Raw genomic sequence first — 26,795 nt, 5'->3', positions numbered from 1 at the left:
GACTCAGTAAAAGCTCTTTTATGTACCAATGCTTGGGCAAAGTGTATCTTAAAACCGAAAATTTGTGGCAATATTTTTTAGGTGCATAGATAGTCCTGAAAAAATAGGCGATTACTTTACTTTGCTTACTTTACTTATGTAATTCGAAGTCAAATAGATGTAGTAATATTGAACAAATGTAATAAAATCGTATCTTTTAATAATTAATTCAATACCCGTAATGATAATTTATTAATAAAGAACACAATTTTATAATTTTGTAGCTAAAAATTAATATTTGAAAAACCGAGACGAGACCGAGATTTCCCGACGAGATATATATCATGTCTCGATCTCGGTCTCGGTCTCGGTACCGAGACCGAGATTTGTCTCGTTTCTCGTGCAGCACTATCAATATCTCCACTATAATTAGGGATATCGAAACGGGGTTAACGTCATTTTTCACCATTTTATATGAAGTTTTCATAATCATTGTCAAAACCAGTGGTCCTTATGAAACCCTAATCAGGTTTTTGCCCGTAACTACGCCAAAAATGAAGATACAGCATCGGGGGTGAAAAATTTGAAAACTAAACCAAAAAAAACATATAGTTTACTTCGTGGGTTTTTTCGGAATTTTGCTTTCCTAAAATGTTATTAACGATTGGTGCGTTTTAAATGGATCACCCTGTTTAATATAATGCTAGACTACTGTATTTAATAACTCAGATGTTACCTTTTGAAATTTATTTGACTTTATAAAGCGTCATAAATGTGATTCTACTAAACCCTTTTAGGTACTTATCTCTAGTTTTCACAGCCACAACATTTTAAACCATTTTGTAACAATAATTAAGGGCTTTTTGAAAGACCTGTAGCAAAACACAGAAGTTAGGACATTTTACAGTTAGGAATTGTTATTTTTATAATTGCTGATTGGTATAACATTACGAAAACGTTATTTATTAAATAAATTTAAATGTTTGCATTTAATCAGAGTTAGATTTACTAATTCAATAACATAAATGCCCCTTTGAACCTTAAATGTTTATGTATTCACCCAAATATTAGGTGATGTATGGGTAGTTAGTTTACATTGCAATGAACCATTGTGATTACAGTGCATAAACAAAACCTACCTAGATCAATCAATTTATTAATAAAATTTAGATTTAATTTGTCTATTCAAGAATAAATGTAAATGTTTTTTTAATCAAATTGATGTTCTAAACTTTGATCGAAATCATTATTAAATTTTCTGTACCTAAATGAGTTCAGGCAGTTTGTTGCGGGAACGACTGTACTACTTTTAATTTATTTAGGACAAAGTCGGTTATGTTACAAAATTCCATTAGATGATAAGTGAAAATAAACTCTTTTCAAAGACTGAAGAATAATAAATTAATTTTGTAGCTAGATTAGTTGAAGCAAGATTGATGCAGGATTAGATGAAAGTGGGAACGATCAGAAGAATTCTCTTTTAGCAAAGAGGGCACAATCATTGGCATTATCTACAATGACTCAATTTTGAGGAAAATCGCTGGCGAAAATACTCACATGACTTTTTCTTAAAAAAAAATAAATGAAGTAAACAATTAAATTTACTAGAATCGTACAATTTATACTAAAAAGCGTTGACTTGAATATCATGAATTTTAAAAGAGCTATCTTGGAATAAAACGGTAAAAAATTTCAAAAATTTATTCAGAAAAATGCATTTCAGGACAGCAATTATTATTTAAATTTGGAATTTCAGGAATATAAATATTTAATCAGTGATAATTCCATCCATAACACTGAAATGGAACTTTAGAGTAAAACCTATACTTTCCTCTCGCTCAGAATTGTTTGCATTAACTTTATTTTGAAAATGATTTAAAGTTGTAAAGTAAGTATAGTCTATTTTCTATTTTTTAGGCAGGCTTTACGTCCAACTACCAATTAGGAACTGTAAATTTCTTTTATTAAGCATTAAATAAAATCCAAGGCCTAAGACCGGGAATCGAACCCAGTACCACAATACATATTAGCTTTACAGGTCTCGTCTCTAACCGTTCGGCTACTGTGGCGATTTAAATAAAAGTTTTAGTACTGCTTATATGCAAAAATGATAACAAACCTTAAAAACCAAAATCTCGAAAAATTTGTAAAATTGATTTAGCAGTTTGTGGTCGTTTGATTTTATCCAGAAGCTTAATGTAGGGTCTGCTAATGGCGCTTTAACCAGATATCAAGTTTAGGCTTCCAGCGATTTTATGTTTTTTAATTACGTTGACCACTCTCTCCGCTGACAGACAACACATGCAAACCAATTTGTAAAAACAACTGCCCTAACCTCTGAGGGGATCTGCAAGCTTCGATTTCCAGTGAGAACTGTAATTAATTTGATACAAAATCAATACTATTTCCACTTATCCTTTGTGGTAAAAGAATGCAGTTGTCGCCAAAGTGGGAGATTTATTGTTCCACTGTTAGTCTACCGTCTGGCCCGTTTTTAATGAAAACTGAATTGTCAAAAGAATGAACTGTAATCCTACTAGTACCTCCGCTTCCAGCTAGATTAGACTTCTACAACAAGAAAGATTAGGGAATCAAAGGGTAGTTAGACTTTAACCTGCCAAAGAACTAGCAGACAAATTGAGACTGGGCAACCCAGGACCATTCTTGCACTTCAACCTTTAAGTCTAATCCGCCAGTCGAGTCTACAAGAAGTCTAAGTTAATAAGTCAAAAGATTTTGTTACCATTTACTTCAAGTATACAGCATCTTCACCATTCATCAACTCTTCGCACTAATGGTTGGCTCTTTTTATGCCATGCCCTGATGATATTTAAGCTAAGCAATAATATTCAATAACACAATTCAATTTTAGTTAAGGGGTTTTTGCAGTTTCTAATTCTTACAAATCCTTCATCGCAGCTTTCCTTGATTCATCCTGCGCAGTTGTCATAGAGCTTAAGCAAAATTATTTTGATTTTGTAATGTTCGAAGATGAAAATTCGTTGGCTGTTCATTATTAACTAAAAGTAAATGATTAATTTTTATTCCTAAAATTCCGAACTCAAGTTTACTTTTAATTTATTTTCCACAAAGTAAACCAACTTGCCCTCTAAACTTTTTCAATGTATACATTTATTTCCTGGATGTAAAAACTGTAATCTGATGAAAAATTACAAAGTTTTGTTACACAAAGTAAATCGATTCATTCTCGTTTTTTTTTTTTTTTACAAAGCTATATGGAGAAGAACAGTTAATAAATTGTAATTGATGTGACTAGTTGTGGATTGTAATTGCCGAAGGTAGACAGGTGCACTAAATATAACAATATACTCACAGCTGGGCAAAGTGGTGTTTTGGGAAGGTATAAAAGTGAGCGTAAGGGAGAGTAATAGAGTGCCATTAATTATTTGCGCAAATGGCGTGAAGGGTGAGGAGGTTGGCGAGCTGGCAGAGAAGTGGTTTGGCCAGTAACAGTAGAGCTCGCTGGTATTTGTTAACGATGGTTTCGGCTGGTCGACTGGAATGAGTGCAAGAGGTATCTAACGGCCGACACTAATGGTTCCCTCTATGTTTATGCCTTGCCCTGATGATTTTTAAGCTAAACGTAATAGACCACGCCCATTTCTGCCGAGGACATTTCTAACAGAAAAAAATACGTTAAAAAAAAGAATAAAAATGAATAATCAATTAATTCTACTCGCCATTTTCTTTATTCACAAAATAATAAAATAATAATAATAAAATGTTTGAAGATATTATTGTTAAACTACGTATGTGATTTATTTGTAATGAACGAAATTAAAACTGTCCGGTAGGACAGTTGTATAAGGGTTGACCATCAAAAACTGCACGAAAAAGCGTAACGTTGAAAAACACCCAACTTTGACAATTTTTTTCTCTTTTTCTATAAAAGATAAAATTCCCAAATTTTCTTTAAATCTTACTCCAAACCCTCCTTTATAACTGTAATTTTTTTGCAACCACCCAGATCTAATAGGTTTCGAGAAAAAAGTTGCCGAAAATGAGCAAAAACGGCTTTTTCAAAAAATGTTCTTGTTCTTGTTCTTCTTGTTCTTGTTACCTTTTTTGTAAACAACGTAGCGCCTAAACGCGTGAACCGATTTTCATGAATGAGGTGTCATTCGATTCGGAATTTTATGTAGATGTGCCTTTTGGGGGTCTCGATCCTATACATGGAATGGGAGAGGAGTTAGCCCCCTTTATGCAAGGCCCCCTCCAAAATTATTATTACTAATTACTCTGTAAACCTTGGCCCGATTTTGATAAAATTTGGTAGGATGATAGGGTTAGGGCTCCCCTACGTAACATTAAAGCGGCGATCAGCTCTTACACTTGTTAAGGGGAAGTATAGCAATCGTTTCAAATTATCGACACGTGAACCGACCGAAGTGTCATTCGAATCGAAATTTTGTACAGATTTGCACTTTAAAAGTCTCGACGCCGTGCCTCATAAGGAGGGGAGTTCGCCCCACCCAAATAAGGCCCTTTCTAAAACTATTATTACCAATATTTCTATAACGCTTAGTACGATTTTGATAAAATTCAGCTCGAATAAGTGGTTAAAGCTCCTCTACGTTGCTGATGCTCTTGCACCTACTAAGAGGAAGTACTGCAATCGTTTAAATTATCAATGATTGAACCGATTTAAATCAATGAATTGTCGTTCAATTAAAAAATCTTTGCCTCTTTGCCTTTTAGGGAGAAGTACTGCAATCGTAGTTTATTTTTCTTACTCCTCTTAAAAGGAAGTACTGAAATCGCAGTTTAATTTTGCTATTTACGTACAAATACCTTCCTATGTTATTCAAAACGCTTTTTCAAAAACATTGTTATTGGGGATGGTTTGGGGGACCGCAACTATAATCATTCTTTAAAAAGATCTCTCCAGTGGTAGTTACGGTTCCGACTTAACACCTTATCAGGTTATAATTATAGAATTGCTTATTCCAAATTTTAAAAAAATCTGTAAAGCAGATATGTAACTTTGTAAAATAGACAAAAAGGAAAATCTATCCAAAAGGTACAAAAATCTCCTTAACAAAAACTTACAGTTTAAAATGTTAAGTATAAGGGTTGATTAAACGCCAAAAGGTACACAAATCAGCAAGTACCCAACATTTCGTTAATACTTCATTAATATTTAAGTAATTCTACTGCATTAATTTTCATTAATAAGTTATTTTTTAGAATTTATTAGATATCACAGACCCTTATGCTGGCCACTTCATTTATATTATTTTTTTTGTTATAATTATGATAAATCATATATACGTACATGCATGTTAAAGTAAAGATAAAGTTAGAGTAGGCTACTGTCTTGAATTCGTCTTACCGAAATATTCGTGAGCACAATTAACACACAGTTAATAACAAGTAGATTATTAAACAATAATTATTCATTTCTCTATTGTAATTTAATTTAGTACCCCTAATTTTACTTATGGTAAAATACTGGAATAATTAGCTGTCCTAAATATATGCATATCTTATTTACTTTATATTACATATATACAACATTGTGGGAAGAACACCTAGATGGAGAATGTAATTGAAGAAAACTATGTTATTTGCGATAAAGCCAGATAATTATTACCTATTATTATAAACGTTTGACTACTTCATACAATAACAATTACTTTAATCGAAGAATGAACTTAAACCGACGATTTTTATTTAAGAAATAAAAATAAATAAATAAAATAAACAAAATCATTGATGTAAGTTGGTGTAAGCATTTTTTTAAACAAGGTTTTGAATTTTTTAGCCTCATACTTTTATTTTATTTTTTATAACGTTTTTCTTTTTAACCTGTAATTAATAGTTTGATTATTATAAATAATTAGATATTACAGTCAATCTACAGTGCTACTTGAACATATATTTTGTAGACGAAAATGGCCAGCATAAGGGTCTGTGATATCTAATAAATTGTAAAAAATAACTTATTAATGAAAATTAATGCAGTAGAATTACTTAAATATTAATGAAGTATTAACGAAATGTTGGGTACTTGCTGATTTGTGTACCTTTTGGCGTTTAATCAACCCTTATACTTAACATTTTAAACTGTAAGTTTTTGTTAAGGAGATAAATACTGAGTATTTGATATCTTAAGATCTGCTTGTTTGAAGTAAGTAATCTGGAATCGATTCTTTTTCGATTCTCTCATAAACATATCGTACTATTTACTAAACAAATTCAAAATTAAAATTATTAAGATATAATAAGTGGCATCGACATTGAATCTGGCCTTATTCTCTGTCCCTTCTACTGCTATGGAATATAGATTTTTGGATCTTAACTCTCATTATTTTTATTCGAATATTTTTGATTTCTTTCTTCTTTCTTGGCCTTAAATGGTGGATAGTTTGTCTGTTAGTGTGTATAGTTTTAAAATCATTGTCGAATAGTTGCGTGAAAGCGTATTGTATTTTAATTTTATTTGTCCTTTTGTAGTTGTATAAGTCAGAGTAAATGTTTGGGTTAGTCAGTACAGCGTTTAGGTTGGCCGGAAGTGGGTAGTTCGTCTGTAATATTCGATTATTCACAGATCGTCAAAAGGTATTAAAATTGAAGAAGATGAATCCAAATATTCACTTATAAACCAAGGCGTCACGGTAGCTAGCCGAGCGGTTAGAGGCGAGACCTGTAGAGCTAATATGTATAGTGGTACTGGGTTCGATTCCAGGTCTAGGCCTTGGATTTTATTTAATGGTTAATAAATAAAATTTACAGCAAAGTATGTTTTCTAGTCGCCTTCGTCCAGGACACCAGATTGGTAGTTGGACGTAAAGCCCGACTGAAAAAAATAGGCGATTACTTTACTTTTTACTTTTACTTGTCGTAAGAGACAACTAGAAGAATAGCCCTGAGTGTCGCTATCCGCATGCTCAGGGTTTCCCAACACTCCCCTTCTCATCTCCCGCAACGCCTTTCCTATAATCCTTTTCTGGCGGGGCAGGCTGGACACCAAAGCCGTAGTGAAGGCAACCTGTTTAGGGGTGGTTAACCTGAATTCAAACCGAGCCCACCTGGTGTGGGTTGAGAAATCAACCAGCATCTCTTAAAAAATGAAACACCGCTTTCAGACCCAAGCAAGAGTTTTGCTGGGGTTCGGTATATGACCAAAGGTTGTTACTAGCCGAAATAATTAATTAATATTAATTAATAGTTTTCTATTTTGATCATTAAGGCTCGTCAACATCTGAGGTTATTGGTGCTCGGGGCTTTTTTCAGTGCACTGTCGGCCTCCGGACAGTGCACTCTCGTTACAGGCAACACTGTCCTTAGCTTTATATCTATTGGCATCCTAAAAATTGTAAATTATATTGCGATTAAAAAAATAAATAAAAATTTAAACATTATCCTTCCAATTGAAAATACGTAAATAAATAGAGACATTCAGTTGGTTACGAAGAACGTTACACAAATTGGAAGTGAAGCTAATTGGAGCAGAACTGATAAGATCGTACTTCTAATGCTCTAGAACTGGTGAATGATATGTCCTCCAGAAATAGGACAATATTGATTGGGTCCTTCTTTTTCTTATGTTCGAATATAGAGTGCGCCATAGTTCGTCACAAATTAATTATTTCAAACAGATCAAGACCATATTATTATTCACAAACAGAAGAAAGGCATTTCATATCTAGTGAAAATCTGACCGGAAAGCCATTAATAAATTTTAATCTTTCTCGCTTGTCTCGATTTAGGATATTGTAGTTTTAATCTTGCATCATAATGCGACAACTTGGTGATTTCGCTTTCGATACGATAGTTGTAAATCATTTACTTGTACTTGTATAGACATGAAATTCAGTCAAAGGCGGATTAAGGTGGCAGTGGAGACTAAGGCTTCTTGGCCAATAATAGTCAAGGCCCAGCTGGTATATGTATTTGCTTTGGCTTAAAAAAAAATAATTTTTTCTGCAACCATGTAGGGAAGTTCTCATTACTCAATTAAAATCAGCTGTGTAATGCCCAACTTCCCACACTAGTGGGGAAAAATTCCCATTAGTGTCACTTTCCGCACTAGTGAGTGGAAAAACATTATTGTGCTTCCTTGATATAAGAAGTTTTGTTATTAAATATTTTCTGTAAAACTTTAATAAGCTTATTTAAGGTAACTAAATAATTAAAAAACGAATATTAAACGATAAAATAAAAATTGAAAGGAATATAGAAATAAAAATAATACTTTAATAAATAATTAGATATTTTTACTTATAACAGTTAAAAAGGTTATAGTGTTACCTTATAGAAATTTAAAATGGATTCTAGTGATTCCTGTACAGAAAACACTCCTCCATCAATAAAAGAAACAGCAGAAAATGTAATAAGTAATGTAAATACGTAAGTAATGTAAATAATTGTAATATAACAATAAATGTTTATAATAAATAAATTACTTTTTGTAGACTGTAAAAATGAAATTTTTAATTTTTTTAGTTAATAAATGGTTGCAGAAAAAATATAATATTTAACTCGAGTGTCAAGTATTTTCCTTACACTCGGCAATTTGCACTTGCACTCACCTCGCTTCGCTCGCTCGTGCGTGCAAACCCTGCCTCGCGTGAGGAAAAGTACTACTTTCCACACTTGTTAAATAAATAACCATAGTTTGATTAATGACTTTTTTCCTTTTTTTTTTTTTTTTTAACAGAAGTTTTGATTTTATTATTTCCCCTCACACTGGGTAAGAAAGAATTGCAGACTCTCCATTTTGAGTTATTATTAAGAAAATATCCTTTTTCTAGGTTCTTTATCTTGGGATGTCTGTGTAATGCAAAAAATAATGCAGAAGGTGAAAAATTTGACAATTTTCTTACCCACCAACTGAGGAAGCCAGAATAAAGTATTTGAATAAAATCTGCCGACCGATTTGCCACTTACTAAATCAATGCTTCCACTTAAGATATTCTTAAAGACGGCTTCTACGATTTTTTTTTTAAAATTTCGTCAAGCGATTACTAACACACACCATCAACTTTCGTTGGTAACATTATTTCCGGAAAATTTTATTATGGTACTACTAAACTTTTTTGAGTTGGAAGGAAATTCATGAACCGGTGAAGTAATCTATTTTAATCATTCGATTGTTCAATTTTCAAGATTTTCTCAAAAGTGGCCCCTAGTTTTTCTATCACTTCCAGTAAACACAGATTTATGCTTTTTTTTTTTAGAAAAATTAATTTTGGTTCAGTTCTTGGGTAGAGATTAGAGTAGGCTTTCCTGTAAGCTTAAATTTCAATGTAAGTTAGTAACATGAACTAATTTGAACAGCACAAGCCAATAGTAAGGCAATAAACTGAACAATGCTAACCAATAAAAAGTAATCAAGTACTTAATATCGCTTCAATGCAGGCGGTGAACCCACAACTGAGTGTATTCTTTACTCTTGTCTCAGACATAAGGGCTAAAAAAAGTTTCTACCCCCTTCTCCATGGAATTTAGGCGTGGCCTACAATTTGTATAAATAGCAAAGCATTTTTAGCTACAAATAAGGTTCACTTAAAAACAATCACAAGAAGATTCGAAGTAGAAACTAGAAGATGTAATAACTACGTAGTTACCCGGTGCCAAGTGGTTCTAACAGTGCTAACCAATCGCCCTAGTCAAGATAACAGTCTCGCTAAGTATTGAGTAATAATAATAATACTTTATTTTTCAAAAAAGTATATCACGGTTCGCCTAGAACGATTTTAATTAAAAAGTTCACCAACATGAACAATTTTTCTTTCTCCTTATTATTTGGGTCAAAACTAACCAAAATCCACTGAAAACCAAATCGGTTTACGTTGCGGATTTTTTTTTTAAATTTTTCAGGTAAAAAACGTTTGTTTTTTTTGCATTGTTAAGCTTAATAAATGGAAAAACAATACAGTTTTTTGCAAAACCAATGCATGCATTTTGAAGCTGAGTGAATTTCCGACAGATTGATGTGTTTTATAAATGATAAATGATACTAAGCCCTGCAATGCGATAAAAAATTATTTGGGCTCTTTTAATCCAAAAAGTTTCATTAAATGAATTTGACTTGGAAAATTTCCCTTTTCCCAGTGTATAAATATTGTATTTTGCAGGAATTTTTCTCATTTTTGTAAAAGTCCCATTCCCTTCCACAAAAAAGACGATGATTTATTTGTTAAGTAAGCTTTGAAATGCGAGAAACCCTTGTTTTTGCCTTATTTTGCTCAAAAATGTCTTTTTTATTGATTTTGAATGTCGAAATTTCATTTTTATCATTTATAAAATACATCAATGCAAAAAAAAAAACGTTTTTTACCTGAAAAATTAAAAAAAAAATCCGCAACGTAAACCGATTTGGTTTTCAGTGGATTTTGGTTAGTTTTGACCCAAATAATAAGGAGAAAGAAAAATTTTTCATGTTGGTGAACTTTTCAATTAAAATCGTTCTAGGCGAACCGTGATATACATTAATTATTTAGAAAAAAGTATATAGGCATGGCTACATGCAGCCGTCTGCCAGAGTTTACTGTAAATGAAAAAACTATCTTTCTTAATAAAACAAAGAAAACTAAACCTAAAAAAATAAAATAAAATATATAAACATAAAATAATAATAGTAAGCTGACACAAAACAAAAAGAAGAAAATAATTTAGTACTTGAACTCAATACTTGAAGTATTGAGTAACTGTGCAAAATAAGAAAAGTTGTAAGTTTGTGTTTAAAAATAAACATATCATAAAAATCTCACAAAATATTATACACTTTTACAAACTGTACGTTGTTCAAAAGAAATAAATATTACAAAAACATTTTGTATTTGAAGAGAATTACGGAGTAAGAACTTTAAAGGATATTAGTAACAAAAAGTCTTATGACGTAGGGAACGGATTCGTATGTATTTACATATTTTTTTCTAGGCAATTTACAGACGTTTTTCAACTAGAAGTATTCATACTGATACTTTTTAAGCCGTTTGAGTCTACTTTTATTTCACATATTTCTACATATTTGGATGTTATCGCATATTTATACATATTTGATTAAAATAAATAAATATTTCTACATATTTAATCAAAATATGTACATATTTTTTCATATTTTTCATTTTGGGCATATTTTCATAATTGGGAGGTGGTTGACAGGAACTGTGAACCACAGACTGTAGGGCTGTGAATCACAGTGGGTACAATGGTTGTTGTAATTTACACAGAATGCTGCTAAACAGTGACGGGCACTTGTTAGTTCTTTGAAGTTGTCTGACGTTGTCTGTTCTTTCAGCTCGTTCGTTGAAGTGTCCAATTCATTTCGTTCGGTCACTTAGTATATTCTTTTTTGGGTGAAATGCCACTAACATCGGCCTCAAACAAACAACTGGTTGCTAAATATCTTCGCAAGTTTCCAGCAGAACTTTTTCCTTGGAGTAAGGGAGATCTGATCAGATCAAAACTGGTAGAAGTACTGAGCAAGAACAAAGGGTGGGAGACCATCTGCAAGATTTCTGATATTATCAGTGGAACAGAAGTCACCTCAGAACATCGTGTACCCTTTACAACCAACGAGATAACTTCTTTCAGCAAGGCACCTATAACATCTGTAGATGTTGAACGATCTTTTAGTCGTTACAAGTCCATCTTACGCCCAGATCGTCATCACTATACGTTGAACATTTGAAATTTCATGTGGTTGCAAACAATTTCGAAGAGAGAAGTTTTCAAAATTGAAAATTTAACACATCTTTTTATAAATAGTAAAAATGTTCTTTGTTGTATAAATCATTATAACTTGTAAAAACAAATTATTTTGTTCCTAATAAATTATTATAAATTGTAAAAATGTTCTTTTCTTGTATAAATAATTATAACTTGCCCCCCCCCCCAAAAAAAAATCCATTTTCATAAAAAAAAATGTCCATTTTACTTAAATATTCCAGAAAATATTTTAAGAAAATCACATATTTTCCACATAATTGACGAAAATAAATGCATATTTTAATTAAATATTTGGCATTTTTAAATACATAAAAATCCGTTCCTTACTTATGAGCGTTCAATATAGATTTGTATTTATTCCTCAAGCTGTAACTCTGGCATTAGATTTTAAAATCAATTATTCCTAAATAAAACTGGTTTTAAGTGATTGGTACTCTAATTATAAGTGTCACTGACAATCAATTAGAAATTAAATTAGGTTCACAAATCGACCGGTAAGAAATTATGGAAGATTGTAATAAACAATCAAGAAGATGCATACCAAATATCTTTATTTATTGCATGGGCACAGAATTTTGGTAATAAAACTAAAATTAAAGAATTTTAATTATTCTAAAATAATAATAAAAAAAAAGATATAAATTAAATATTACAGGTGATCACGCAAAACCTTTTTTCCATTTTCTGTTTCAACACGCTACCTGCAAGAAGGCCTTCGTGCGCCCAGACCAAAAACCATGCAGTTTTAATCCCCTCCAAGAACCGTTTTAATTTCCTGGTGTTTTATTTAAGAGGGCGGAATAACTTGGGTGAACGCAATGACTTCATTTAGGGCTACTATGAATAATTAATCCTACTTTAGTTTCTATTCCACATTCTTTCATCGTGTGAGACATAAAGCATTTTCTGTATAATGCACACATTTTTCTTTTTATATATATAAAAAAAAAGGTCTATTGATGTTGATTTCAAGATGTGAATACAAGTATATATAGGAGCATCGGACTTGTTCATCATGAAATATCTTACGCCGTTATTATAAGTAAGAAGCGTACAACAAAATTATTTGAATCAGGAAGTCAAAATTTTTCAACTATTGAAATAAAATTTGTAATAAATTATAATCAAAAACCTATTTTCTTTATTCTGAAGTGCCTCAATATTTTCCTATAACTAACGCTATACTTCCGTTTCCCTTTGAGTTTTTCTTTCCCCGTCAAACACACACACAAGAAAACAAACAAACCAAAATTTCGTTAGCAACTGTCAATTAATTTTTACTATTTCAATTACTTCAACCAATCAGGTGCCGCAATACAGTAATAATACATCATTATCGTAATAAATCCATTAATTAGCTGATCCCAATGTAAGGTTATTCCACCCAAAATCAGCTGTAATTGATGAAATAATCTACTGCGCAATTATTCGTAATTATTTTAATCACTCAAAAAAATAAATGATTACGTATAAACGAAATTATATCTATTTTTCGAAAGGTATCGATTTGATACCAATTATAAATTTAATTCACCTTTCCCCTAATCATTTGGAGTGTTCGCAGAAATTATCTAATTAAATTATAATTTATTATCCAATTATAAAGGCCACGGTAAACTTTAAGGTTAAAGTGTGTTTGCTAATCGTCTCTGTCCACGAGACCTTATTGATAATTGGACGAAAAACCCATCTGAAAAATAGGCATTATTTTTACTTTTTAGCTAATTATACCATTCGTGCAATCATTGTTCTTTAGTAGAGGAGAAGATGGTAATATGGGATGGGGTTGGAATTTGGGACACCCCTGTTTTTGTGAAACCAGTAGTGGCTATCTGTTTAGTTTTTGGTACTACTCTTTGGGGTAGGCTTTGTCTGCTGCAGAAGGCAGTGGGTCAGCTGAGTGGAAGCTTTGTCCAAGAGAGGACCGGGTTGATTTTGTCAATGCTAAAAAGTTTTCTTAAGGTTGATTTTCCTCTGCTTTTGGTTAATATCGAGGAAAGTAAGAATAATTTTCCTTAGACATTAAAAATGTAGAAAGTATAGTTTTAATTATGGATTTCAAATATGAATGTATATTGGAAAAAAATGAGGTTATATTGTACGCGGTGTATGGTGGTATTATGGAACAGCGTTGCCCCTTATAACAACCTCTTTAATCGTCTGCCGAACAAGTGTGAAAAGTGGCAGAGGACGAAACTAGTGTCTTATACAATTTTTTTTTTTTTTCTGCCGGGTACTATAAAGGGCCTAAAAAGATCATTTCAAAAATTTCTTGACATTTCTCTAAGAAAAATGATTACACCCTAATTTTTATCCTTAATGTACGATAATTGTGTAAAATATAGTTTTGTGGCATATTTAAGGCTTATTTTTACAATTCATGGAGAAACGGAGAACATTAACTATAATTATTAGGTGTGTCCCATATTACGACCACACTTTCTGAAAACTCAATATGGCACCACGACAGACTTTTTCAGTGTAACTCTAGACTCCTAGCTGTGATCCACTCAGGACTCCAAATTTACAAAGACAAATGATGTACATATGTCTATGATTTTACTTCAGAGTAGATTTTAAATTCTGTAGTGTTCAAAATATGCAAGGTAAAATAAGACTGTCCCATATTACCACCTTCTCATCTAATTTTGGACAAATTACTAAATCTTGCTTGATTTCTATCAGTTAAGCTCTTGTGGTATGCTGTTGAAAACAAAAACTAGCTAGAAGGGCAATCGACGCATCAAAGGGGTCTTAGTTACCTCAGATGTTGTTAGGCCCAAATTTAAAATAAACAAACAATAATTAGTAGGAAGATAAGCTGATAACAAATCTGAATCAGTAAAAGTATACATTCCTAAGATTAGTATGGTCAAACTAGTCTTTCGAACTTTAAAACTAAATTTGGAAAAACTGTCAAATTTGAAATCCTATTACAACATTGATAAAAGAAAAACCAAAATAAATTTAAAGAAAGTGAATGTAATCTGAAAACAATTTTACTAATAATTAAACAATTTCATGTTAGAAAGCAAAATAATTTAAATAATTTTTGCAAATCAAATTAGCTTGAACAAAGTTGTTGGTTTTGGTAGCCCAGTTTAAGTTTGTATAATTCTAAAATCTTGTTAGCTTTAAAAGAGTAGTGGAACAGGTTCTCCTTCTCGGTTGGCTCGTTCATAGAGCTAATAGCTCACAGCAGCAAGTCAAGTAGCCTTCTCCGCCGTTTTTCCTTCTCCTTTATTTCCTTTTTCTCCTGCGCTAGCAGGTGGTTACAATCAAATAATTCTTTGCCAGACTAGTTTTTCAACAAATCTTCCAGCACCAAGTAAAATACGCTCCATTTATTCCCCAATTTAGCTTTTTTTGCCCTTTTTTTTAAATAAAAGCTTCTACAAATTGTATTGAATTTTTTTGTAGTATTGTGGTAATTTTTCTGCATTCAATTTTAAGATTGAAGGAAAAATAAACCTTTATAATTCATGTTGCGCAATTCGTTTTAAGTTTCTATGATTCATTTTTAACGGGATCTCATATCCTAAGGAGTTGTTCATGATGTTCCATCAAAATGAAATGACGTCTACAGATCTTTTACCCATACAGTAAAATAGTTTTTAACCTTTTTTTGCAAAGAATTTTGGAATACCACTTTTATAAATTTTAATTATCACAAACTCTTCTACTTCTTTTCGCTCAACACCTCTTTCAGGACCCCTGGCTTCCTTGGTAACTTATCTCCAGGGGAAACTTCTTTTATTGTTTTGCCTTCACGTTACTATGGCCAGTAAGCAATATCCTCTTCTAATTCCACAAATCATTTTTCCTCAACCTACTGATCTTTTCTTTTCTTACGGGTTCTACAGGATATAATTGCTATCTTAACCCTGTCTATTCCAGCCAATGCAGTCTTGCTCCATCAATTTCTGCTCCAATATGGGTGATCCATTTAAAACGCACCAATCGCTAATAACTTTTTAGGAAAGCGGAATATCGAAAAAACGTAGGAAGTTTTTTTTTAGTCTAGTTTTCAAATTTTTTACCCCCGATGCTGTATCTTCATTTTTGGCGGAATTACGGTCAAAAACCTGATTGAGGTTACATGAAGACCACTGGTTTTGACAATGATTATGAAAACTATATAAATAAACTGTGAAAAATGACGTCGATATTCCTAATATTAGTCGAGATATTTAAGATCAAAGCTACAATTTTATCTATTCGTGAACGGTTTTCAATATTAATTTTCCACCAGAAATACACGTTTTGGGAAGTCTGTTGACTGCAAAAAATGTTATTGGTGACGCAAAGTGAAAAAATAATAATAATTTAAGATTTTAAAACATGCAGTGTATGTAATGGATGTGGGTGAATCAGGATAAATTTGTTTTATCATCAAATAAAAGCAACCACCACATCATTTTAATGCACTCCGTATGCAAGACTTCTTGTCCTATGATTATGGTAAGAATATTTTGCCTGGGATGGGCGGGTGTTCGTCTAGTGGTCAAGAGCGTGGCTTTGTAAGTGGGAGATCCCCAGTTCGAATCCCGCGTATGCAGTCATTCTTATTACTTAAAGAATCATAATACTTTTTTTAATAATGTGTAGTCATACGCGGGATTCGAACTGGGGATCTCCCACTTACAAAGCCACGCTCTTGACCACTAGACGAACACCCGCCCATCCCAGGCAAAATATTCTTACCATAATCATAGGACAAGAAGTCTTGCATACGGAGTGCATTAAAATGATGTGGTGGTTGCTTTTATTTGATGATAAAACAAATTTATCCTGATTCACCCACATCCATTACATACACTGCATGTTTTAAAATCTTAAATTATTATTATATTTTCACTTTGCGTCACCAATAACATTTTTCGCAGTCGCTGGACCTCCCAAAACGTGTATTTCTGGTGGAAAATTAATATCGAAAACCGTTCACGAATAGATAAAATTGTAACTTTGATCTTAAATATCTCGACTAATATTAGGAATATCGAAATGGGGTTAACGTCACATTTCACAGTTTTTTATGTTGTTTTCATAATCATTGTCAAAACCAGTGGTCTTCATGTAACCTTAATCGGGTTTTTGACCGTAACTCCGCCAAAAATGAAGATACAGCATCGGGGTTAAAAAATTTGAAAACTAGATTAAAAAAAACATATAGTTTACTTGGTTCGTTTTTTCGAAATTCCGCTTTCCTAAAAAGTTATTAGCGATTGGTGCGTTTTAAATGGATCACCCTGTATATTACATTGTATTCAATTATGCAAATAAATATAAAAGAAAATAATTACAATTTATTTTCTCACCGGGGATTTTTTCCAAAAGTTCTAGAAATTTTGCTCCGCAACACATTTTCACTAACAGAAAACAACTGTTATAAGGATGAAACAAAAAGAAAAACAAAAGCTAGTTAAGTGGAAATTGTGGCTACAAAACAATAAACAGGAATGTGCGCGCATGAGAGAATTGCTAATATCCCGCCTTTTTCACAAGAATAACCTTCCAGGAAGTGTACTGAAAATCTTTATTGCTATAAAATCTTACATTCTTGTTCTTAGAAGTCTTCAAGTCAGTTGCAGAAAACGAAATTCTAGTTTGTAAAATCTTTATTGTGATATAATATATATATTTTTTGAGGTGGGATAGAAAAGTGCGCGATAACTCTCGTGGGTTGAGGGCCTTAAATAATCGCTCGCCTAATATTATTGTCTATATTAATTACTTAAATATTACCTAGTAAAATAAAATTAGTTTATCATAAAGTAAATTTATAATATTCTTTAAAAATAATGTAGAATAACAAAGATCTATTTTATGGTCATTGAGAACTCCCCAATAGAATACTTTTTTGTTGATTTCAAAAATAAATGATAAGGTATTCAGGACTGGTATCTAAAAAAAATATGTTATGGACTCCAGCATGATTCTCAAGGATCTCATCCAACTTGTATTTTACTTAATGTTAGATGGCTTCACTATAATAAAAGTTATTTGACTTCATTATAGCTTCACTATAATAAAAGTTATTTGACTTCATTATAGCTTCACTATAATAAAAGTTATTTGACTTCATTATAGCTTCACTATAATAAAAGTTATTTGACTTCATTACAGCTTCACCATAATAAAAGTTATTTGACTTCATTATAGCTTCACTATAATAAAAGTTATTTGACTTCATTATAGCTTCACTATAATAAAAGTTATTTGACTTCATTATAGCTTCACTATAATAAAAGTTATTTGACTTCATTATAGCTTCACTATAATAAAAGTTATTTGACTTCATTATAGCTTCACTATAATAAAAGTTATTTGACTTCATTATAGCTTCACTATAATAAAAGTTATTTGACTTCATTATAGCTTCACTATAATAAAAGTTATTTGACTTCATTATAGCTTCACTATAATAAAAGTTATTTGACTTCATTATAGCTTCACTATAATAAAAGTTATTTGATTTCGTTATAGCTTCACTATGATAAAACGACTTTGAAGGAAAGAGTCTCAGTCAAGGATGGAACCCCTTCCATAAAGATTTCCAAACAAAAACTCTTTATCTGAGCAGACTGTACGAAGGATAGAAGGATATCGTTCCAGGAATTCTTATTTCCAGTTATGTGATTTTTTTTTGAACTTATAATTTTAGCATTACGTGTGATTCTGTAATAGCACTTAGTTGTTAGCAAAACATTTCACTGAAATGGCAGCACTTTAAATAGCATCTGGCTCCTCCTAGAACTGCCCTAAAATGCATTTTCCAGGATGAAAGTTTCAAAAGAAAGATACAACCACTTATTTAGGATTAAACGATCAGCTTAGTGATTATCAAAATAGATTCCCACGCGGAGACGTCAGCTGCCGGCTTTTAGATTTTCTCTTGCTAGGAGGAGCTCCTACTATTGTAATTAAACACACTGGCAATTTAAAACTTCGTAATCCAAGTACATAATATAGATATACCTATACAAAAACGGGACAAAATAAAATTAAGAAAAACAAAAATTAATGATTCTCCGCACTAATTTAGAGTTTCAATAAAATAAACAATGAAATCGTGGACAAATTATATAATTATAGATTTACTAAATAAAATCTTAGAATTAATCATTTTTTGTACTATAAAAGATTTATTGTAACAGTGAAGGTCTCCTCGCAACGTCAGAGCATTTAGCGGGTAGACACTTTGATCAAGCATTCTTATAAACATTCACGCGCCCCCATTGTCAATTTTGCAGACCATGAGGTGCATAAACAATAATAAGATAAAATCTGGAACTTGCGGAATCTCATTCTTTATAAGTCATCCATGTTTGCGTTGAAACGAAAAACAAATATTAGATAAAAATCTATAATTATTTAACCAATGCTAGTTTTAACTTTTTAAAATTCTAGAAGCTCCCAAGAAAAATTAGAATTATTATAAAAATATAAAGCTGAATTTTTTTATTAAACAAAAAGTTACCCGACAAAGCAGTTATAAAATATAAAAGTTAAATATTCTTGTACTAAATAACACTAAATAGTCAAAACATTATACTTCAAAATAATAAAAGAACGGAAACGGGTTATGTTTTTTTTCTCCTAGGAATGTAAAAAATGGAATAATAATTAAGGCAAGACATGGTGGGAGAAAGAGTGCAATGAAGGGTGAAGGGGTTTGCCTTTAAAAAAACCCGGAAGATCTCTCAGATCTAAAGACCTTTGTTTTTTTACAAACAGCAGTTTTAATTTACGTTATGTAAGAGTTATTTCTCTAAAAATGTTTCTACTTTTACAATTTTTAAAAGTCACTATTGCGTGGTAAATGTATTTTATTAATTATCTTTTTTAAACACGAAATATTTTTTTTTTTCTGCTTTCAGGTACTTTCAGGCATTCAGAATCGAGTTGGACATAAAGCCCGAATGGAAAACTTATTGATAACATCTCAGGTGAAACCAAAAAAACATCCCTTTTAAACCAAGATAGCTGAGTTGTCTCAGAATCTAGGGCCCTAGGAACTGTCCTATTCCAACAAATGGTAACTTTCCACGCATTCAGAAAGGAAACATCACAATTTCTTAAGAGTTGTATTGAAGTTCTCTTTATCTCCAAAAAAAAAATCTGCAGGTGCCATTCACAAGTTCCAGGCCTAACTTCTTCAGGTTTCCTCGTAGTCGACAATGTCCCCTAAAGAAAACTAGTGATCTGGCAAAACTAGTAATTTAACACAGATGGAGGCCCACCGCCGATCTAACTTGGATATTATTGCCCAGAAAAGTTATTCGCCTACCTGAGATCCACGAAGTTAGTCTAAAACTTGTTTCAAACTTCTTTCTCTTCGCTAACTTCCGGTGAAACAGTGCTTTTTAAAAAAAGAAATTTTAATGTTAACAAAATCATTACCAAGCTTTTTTTAATTTGCCAATTCACCATCTGAGCCTTTTTCAGTGAGCTAGCTTCCTTGCAGTGTTCTCTCCTAACAGAAAGACAACATTATCCATCACCAGACAATCAGCTACTAGAAGTTTCTAGAAAGAGGATATCTAAGGATAGGCAAACTAGATTCAGAAAGAAAAAAACGCGGAGGGCTAAAAGATAATTCTACTTTTTCGACAAACTGCGAGTTTTCCACTAGATCAAAAAAGAGATCCTTTGTTCCGTGGCTGAAGGCTATTATCCGTACATTTCTTTCAGTACACCCAAGCGTACTGCCCAACCATAATGCAGAATTCAAACTTTCTCCACAGTTGGTTTTCAAAAGCAGTTTAGATATTCTCACATACAAGCAACCTTCAGAAAATAACTTTTTTTTGGGATTCAGGAAATCTCAAAACTCGTATTTCAATTGAAAACCCATTATCAATAATATCTCTCAGTCGCTTCATCATTGCTCAAGGTTTGCCAGTTATTTACCTTCAATTTTTAAATTAGATCCATAATATTTAACTCCGAATAAATATGTTAAAATGATAAATAAATCTCCATCTTTTATTATAGAAGTACAATGCTGTCATTATTACAGAAATCATAATAAAAGGAGCAGAGAATATTCACTTACAATGTGAAATCAACTCTAGGAGCAGGAAGGCAGTGGAACTCTTTCATTGATTTAAAGTTTTTTTTCAAAATAAAAGTTGTATAAATGAATACATCAACCTTGTGACGTAATCAATAAAATTGTCAGACTACACGCTAAATATCTTACATATTTTTTAATTTGATTGAATAGCCAACCCTATCACGTGACTTGACTCCTTCATCCAAATCTCCATTAAATGTTTGCCCTGTTGCGAGCACTAAGAATCAATGAATTAAAAAATATTTTATTACTTTCATCGCCAGTTTTAAGCAAGATCTGCTAGTGGCCTCGCTGAATTATGTAATGGTAGCAAAATTCTTTGTAAAAAAAATATCTCGCACACCCAAAAAAGCCACTAAGAATGTTCTAGGAATTACTGCAGTAACTCAATCTTCGGCATTTACTTTAGGTCAACTAATAAGTTGAGCTATAAATTGGTTTACTGATTTTGCGGCCTTTTAGAAGTGTTGAAGGGTTGGATGTGTAAACTTCTGTGTTCGAACTGGCCTGGTTAGTGTTAGTTGTTCGTGTTTTTGTGTTTGCTGGAGCTGTTATACAGAGACTAGACATCAAGAACTCCTCCAGAGTCTAAAACTTTAAAAAAATTGAAATGCTGGTTCAATATGTATTTATTTATTTATTTTAATTATTTTCCATTTTAATCTTTAGAAATGGATACATTGATTATTCTGCCAGAGAACTTTAAAGATAACTTTTAACATCGCCTCTGAACAATTTTGAAAAATTAGCGCTCTCTTTTTTTCTCTGGGTGTCATAGTCCTGAAAGGACCTCCTCTAACATCTTCCTCCATTCTTCTCGTTGATCGTTGATTTTAGAACACCATCTACGCATTTCCACTCTCAAGGAGGTGGAACGAGGAACGCCTTTTGGCATCCTACTAGGCAAGCGATTCGTCTCTGTCCTTTCCAAATTACGTAACCATTGAAGGCATGAGATTGATCTCTGAGCACCGAAATCGACCTTTTTTGCACTGATATTCTTCCTTTCCTGGTCCTTGAATTCACCAAGAGGATTTCCATCTCCCTCACATTCAGAGTTCACTCATCCTTCCTAGACAACATCCACGCCTCACTTGCGTATGTTACTTTTTTTTTTTTTTTTTTTTTTTTTTTTTTTTTTTTTTTTTTTTTTTTTTTTTTTATGATTTTAAGGCGCGTCAACATCTCAGGTTATTGGCGCCCGGAGCTTTTTTCAGTGCACTGCCGGCCTCCGGACAGTGTTCTCTCGTTACAGACAACACTGTCCATCACCGGACAGTGAGCTGTAAGAAGCTCCTAGGAAGAAAAAATCTAAGGGTCAGCTGCTGGATTCGAACCCGGGACCTCCGCGTGGGAGTCCAGTATGCTAACCTCATAGCTAATCCCTCCCCTTTGCGTATGTTACTATTGACCTTATAATGGTATTGGCGAAACCAGCAGTTTCGACTGGAAAAAATCAATGTTTCTAGAAAAATAATTTAAAGGAAAATGAGACCTACATTGGAAAATTCGTCAGGATATAGAATTTATAGGTAATCACGTGTTTTATTTCTAAAACAACCTCAAATCTTCTTGCGCATTAATCCCAATACCATAGAGTTCACTCTAAATACATCCTGCTCTCTACTTACGCAACAATACCAACCTGTAACTCGAACTACATTTTGACAAACGATAAACATCTTGAAATGGAACACCCAATCCTCAATTGACCTCAATCTTAGACATATAATGTTAAAATGACTACTCGCCAAACGCTTAAAATTGACCTTGACGAACAAAAGAAAACTACATACCGCCCTACTTGCCCCAATATGGACGGACGGAATACAGCTCTACGGAAGTGCCAAAAAATCGAACATCAACCGAACTTCAAACCTTACAATCAAAAATTCTAAGAACAATAGTTAACGCTCTCCCTTCTAAGTCTCCAATCAAACTACCGGAGTTTTTAACTTCTTTTTCCAATTTCTAAAAAAATGTTGAGTAATTTTGTAAATACAAAGGCAATACATAAATGCGTAAGAACGTGAGATTTTCCTGTACATTAACCTTTTTTTAAATTTAAGTTGGAACCACTCAGTAGCTGCATTCTGTAGCAGCGCTTCTACAACGTAAAGTAAACCTATAAATTTGTCTCAAAATGATTGCAGACTTACCAAATAAATTGAGTTAGATTTGCAAAAATTAAATTTACACACAAAAAATTTGTTTAAATTATGATTAAGAGGGGAATTATAAAATGATGCTATCTTGCAATATTTTGAAATGACTGTAAATCCGTTTAACTACCGGTGAAAGCATTTTTGAGAAAGAAAAAAATTGTTTCAATCAATAAATTTTGTTTTTAGGAAAGGGGGGGAAATGTCGTATATCAATTAGATATTCAGATAGTCTCTTTTAACAGCACAATTTAGGAGTTGGTGGGAGCTGAGGGAATACAGGAGAAGTGTAGTGGTTCTAACCGAAACGTTTCTCTTGCTGTTCTATTTGGACATGAACAGATTTAAAATTAAGGTTTAAACCAGCAGCAACTGTAGGACTGAGGCAGCAAGTATTGCGAGGCGGTGACGTAGTGAAGTCTAAATTTCTACCTGTCTAGTGATGTCTGAAGGTCCGAAGACGGTCAGAGATATTTACGTATTATACTAACATATTGTTCATCATTTTAATAAAGAGTAAAAATACATTAATAAGGTATTGTGGTACTGGGTTCAATTCCCGGTCTTGGCCTTGGATTTTATTTAATGATTAAATGAGAAATAGTAAAGTAAGTTTGCTAGTCGCCTCCGTCCACGATACCTAGTAAATGGTAGTTGGACGTTAAGCCCCGCCTGAAAAAAAAATAGGCGATTACTACATTAATAAGATTATACAAAACCCTAATACGACCAGTCCTGACGTACGGCGCCGAAACTTGGACCCTTAATGCTGCGTTGAGCAACAGTCTCAAGAAATACGAACGGAAGATATTAACGAAAATATTCGGTCCGGTTTATGATAATGAAACTGATAGTTGGAGACTACTCCGAGCTCAATCAGTTGTACAAAGACGTCTGCGTAACGCACTTTATAGAGTCCGATGAATGTAGTGGCTAGGTCACGTTGAAAGAATGGCTGAAAACAGAATGCCGCGCAGATTACTGTTTGGCAAAAAAAAGAATTGGAAGACCACGTAGGCATTGACTCCAGGAGGTTGAGGAAGACTTCAAGACCGCTGGAGTGGATGACTGGAGAAGAAAAGCAAAAGATAGGGATATCTGGAATGTCGTTATTCGAGAGGCCAAGGCCCACCCCGGGCTGTAGAGCTGCGAGAAGACGAAAAATACATTAAATTGTGACAAGGTGTCAACGCCCATTATGCCTTGACCAAATGAAGTTAATTAATTGGAAAAGATGAACAAATTTTCACTAATTAAATACTCAGAAAAGTAACTATTTTCCAATTCTGTATAAAATGGCGAAATGATTAGCGAAAGATGGGGCAGATTTATTTAATTAAAAAGAAAAATGCATGAAACGATAACAAAATGCTTCTTCTTTTCCCATCAATAATTGGCGAGAAAAGGTAAAAAATTGACAACGGTGAGTTCTGTCAGAATGTTATTCTTCCAGTCCTAAGCGAGTGCAATTAAATGTTAAATAACAAGCCCAAAAAAAGAATAAGTAAGTAAGTTGTTACGTAGAACAGACGGATTTTAAATATTTGATAAAGAGATTTAAGCGGCTCACTATCTGGAATTATGTTACATTTTTGCTCCGTACTCAAATGATTGTGTTTACCAGCTTTATAATCGAACCAGAGAAGGGTTCAATTACATTTGGTAAATATTTAATTAAATTAAAATTAACTATTTACACGCGTGAATTATTAATATTTCTAGTCAGTCACAGCCCTAAATTTGAAAGAATTAAGTTGGCTTTTTAAGAAAATGGTTAAGCTGCTCTATTTGATTTTCATTATCGACAGGGAAGTAGTGAGGTACTCACTGTGTAATCTAGCGGCCAGAGGCGACATTGTTCATTTTTTTGCCAGATTTGGCAGAATTTAAATTGCGCAACACCTTGTAGCGCGTTCTTTAACTTTGCCTAATTTAAGAGAGCTTTTAAACTCTGCTAACTGTCTAAATCTTATTATGCTCGCTCTGTCTGGTTGTATAGATACTAATTGCTACAAGAAATTAATTCTTTGTAATAAGTGTTTGCATGTGTATATTATTGCAGCTTTATTTCAAATTTTTTCCCCGTTCGTCAGGATTTACAACAATTCTGCTTTATTATATTTATAAAAGAATCGTTCTCTGACCACCAAGCGGCATATGCTTCCTCCTATTTTAATTAAAGAATATTATAATCAACAAAGCGCATTAACAGGAATTGAAGCCTACTTAAAAGAATAAATATTCCTGTTGTTTCCCACCTTTGTACACAACCTACGAGGGTCGTTTGAAAAGTCCGTGCAAAGTCAGAGAGATAGCACTACTGACGCATATCGAGGTTATGTTTAGTTAGTAGCATCTCTTTGAAGAACACACACCAAGTTTCAGCCAGATCGGTCTATTTCTTTGTGTTTGGCATTCGTTTGAATCGAGGAAGTCGAGTGATTTTCTCACGCTTGACCAAAAACGAAATCGTGTGAAGTGTTGCAAGGACGGTTTGCAGCTGTTCCAGAAGAATCCGCAGGACTTTAAGCGTCGTTTCGTCACTGTGGATGAAACATGGATACATCACTACACTCCTGAGACCAAAGAACAATCTAAACAATGGGTTACCAAGGGGGAATCTGCGCCAAAAAAAGGCGAAGACCGTTCTTTCGGCCGGAAAGATTATGGCGACTGTCTTTTGGGATTCGCAAGGAATAATCCTCATCTACTATCTGGAAAAGGGTAAAACTATTACAGGTGCATATTATTCATCGTTATTGGACCGTTTGAAAACCGAGCTGCAAGAAAAACGCACACGATTGGCCCACAAAAAAGTACTTTTCCATCACGACAACGCACCAGCTCACACCTCAGCAGTTGTGGTCGCAAAATTAATGGAAATAGGGTTCCAACTCGTTTCACATCCCCACTATTCTCCAGACTTGGCTCCCTCGGACTACTATTTGTTCCCCAATATGAAGAAATGGCTGGCGGGAAAAAGATTTTATTCAAACGAGGAGGTGATTGCAGAAACGAATGGCTATTTTTCAGACTTGGACAAATCCTATTATTCGGAAGGGATCAACAAACTAGAGCAGCGTTGGACGAAGTGTATAAGCCTAAAAGGAGACTATGTTGAAAAATAAAAAAGGTTTACCCCAAAAAATTAAGTAGTTTTCATTTTTGCACGGACTTTTCAAACGACCCTCGTATAATAGAAAGAATAAACCATTGAGATTATTAAATTCAATTTTATGTAAAATATTGAATATACCAATAACGATATGAAGATTATTCTAATATAATCATTTTGAAACATAACTATCACATTCCGCTCAAATGTTTTCATAAAGATCAGTAATCTGTGTTTCATTCGATCCTTCTCCACAGTCAATAGACAAATCGTTATACAAATATTGAAAGAATTTTAATCTTCAAGAAAAAAAACAGTCTTTTGCCTCATTATCAGAATGAGTTTTGTAATTGTTGAAATAAAAAGATTAATTATAAAGAACAATATTATCTGGAAATAGCAAATTCATAATATTCATGCTACAAAGTTCATTTCCTTGTCGGGCATTAGTTATCATCACTTAATTTTCTTAATCAATAAAAATGGTGAAGTGAATGTATAAATATTTAAAGGCAAAGTCAAATTATATTTTTCTAGGATTTTATCTATCACAAGCTTGTTTTTGTACGATCCTGGTGGGTGCAGATTGCCATGGTGGTTAACATTTTCCATATTACGTACACTGTGTTTGTCAACAGTAAATATTTCTTAACTTTTCCACTTGTACCATAAATTAACGATATTTTATTCTCAAAACTTATGTTTTGAGATAGAATTTCATAATAAGGTTACAAAATTGGTGTTTGTGATCCAACTGGAA

General features: G+C 32.8%; 1 protein-coding gene across 1 annotated transcript in view; it reads right to left on the bottom strand.

The window, feature by feature from the left end:
* LOC141449560 (larval cuticle protein A3A-like) overlaps positions 1-26,795 on the bottom strand; it is a 684,900-nt gene that overhangs the window by 657,015 nt on the left and 1,090 nt on the right. The window lies entirely within an intron of this gene.

This window comes from Rhodnius prolixus, unplaced genomic scaffold (assembly GCF_049639745.1).
Source record: "Rhodnius prolixus isolate KJV_2025 unplaced genomic scaffold, Rpr scaffold_2, whole genome shotgun sequence".
NCBI lineage: Eukaryota > Metazoa > Arthropoda > Insecta > Hemiptera > Reduviidae > Rhodnius > Rhodnius prolixus.
Note: the sequence above shows the minus strand (reverse complement) of the source record. Positions and strands in the feature narration are given on the sequence as shown.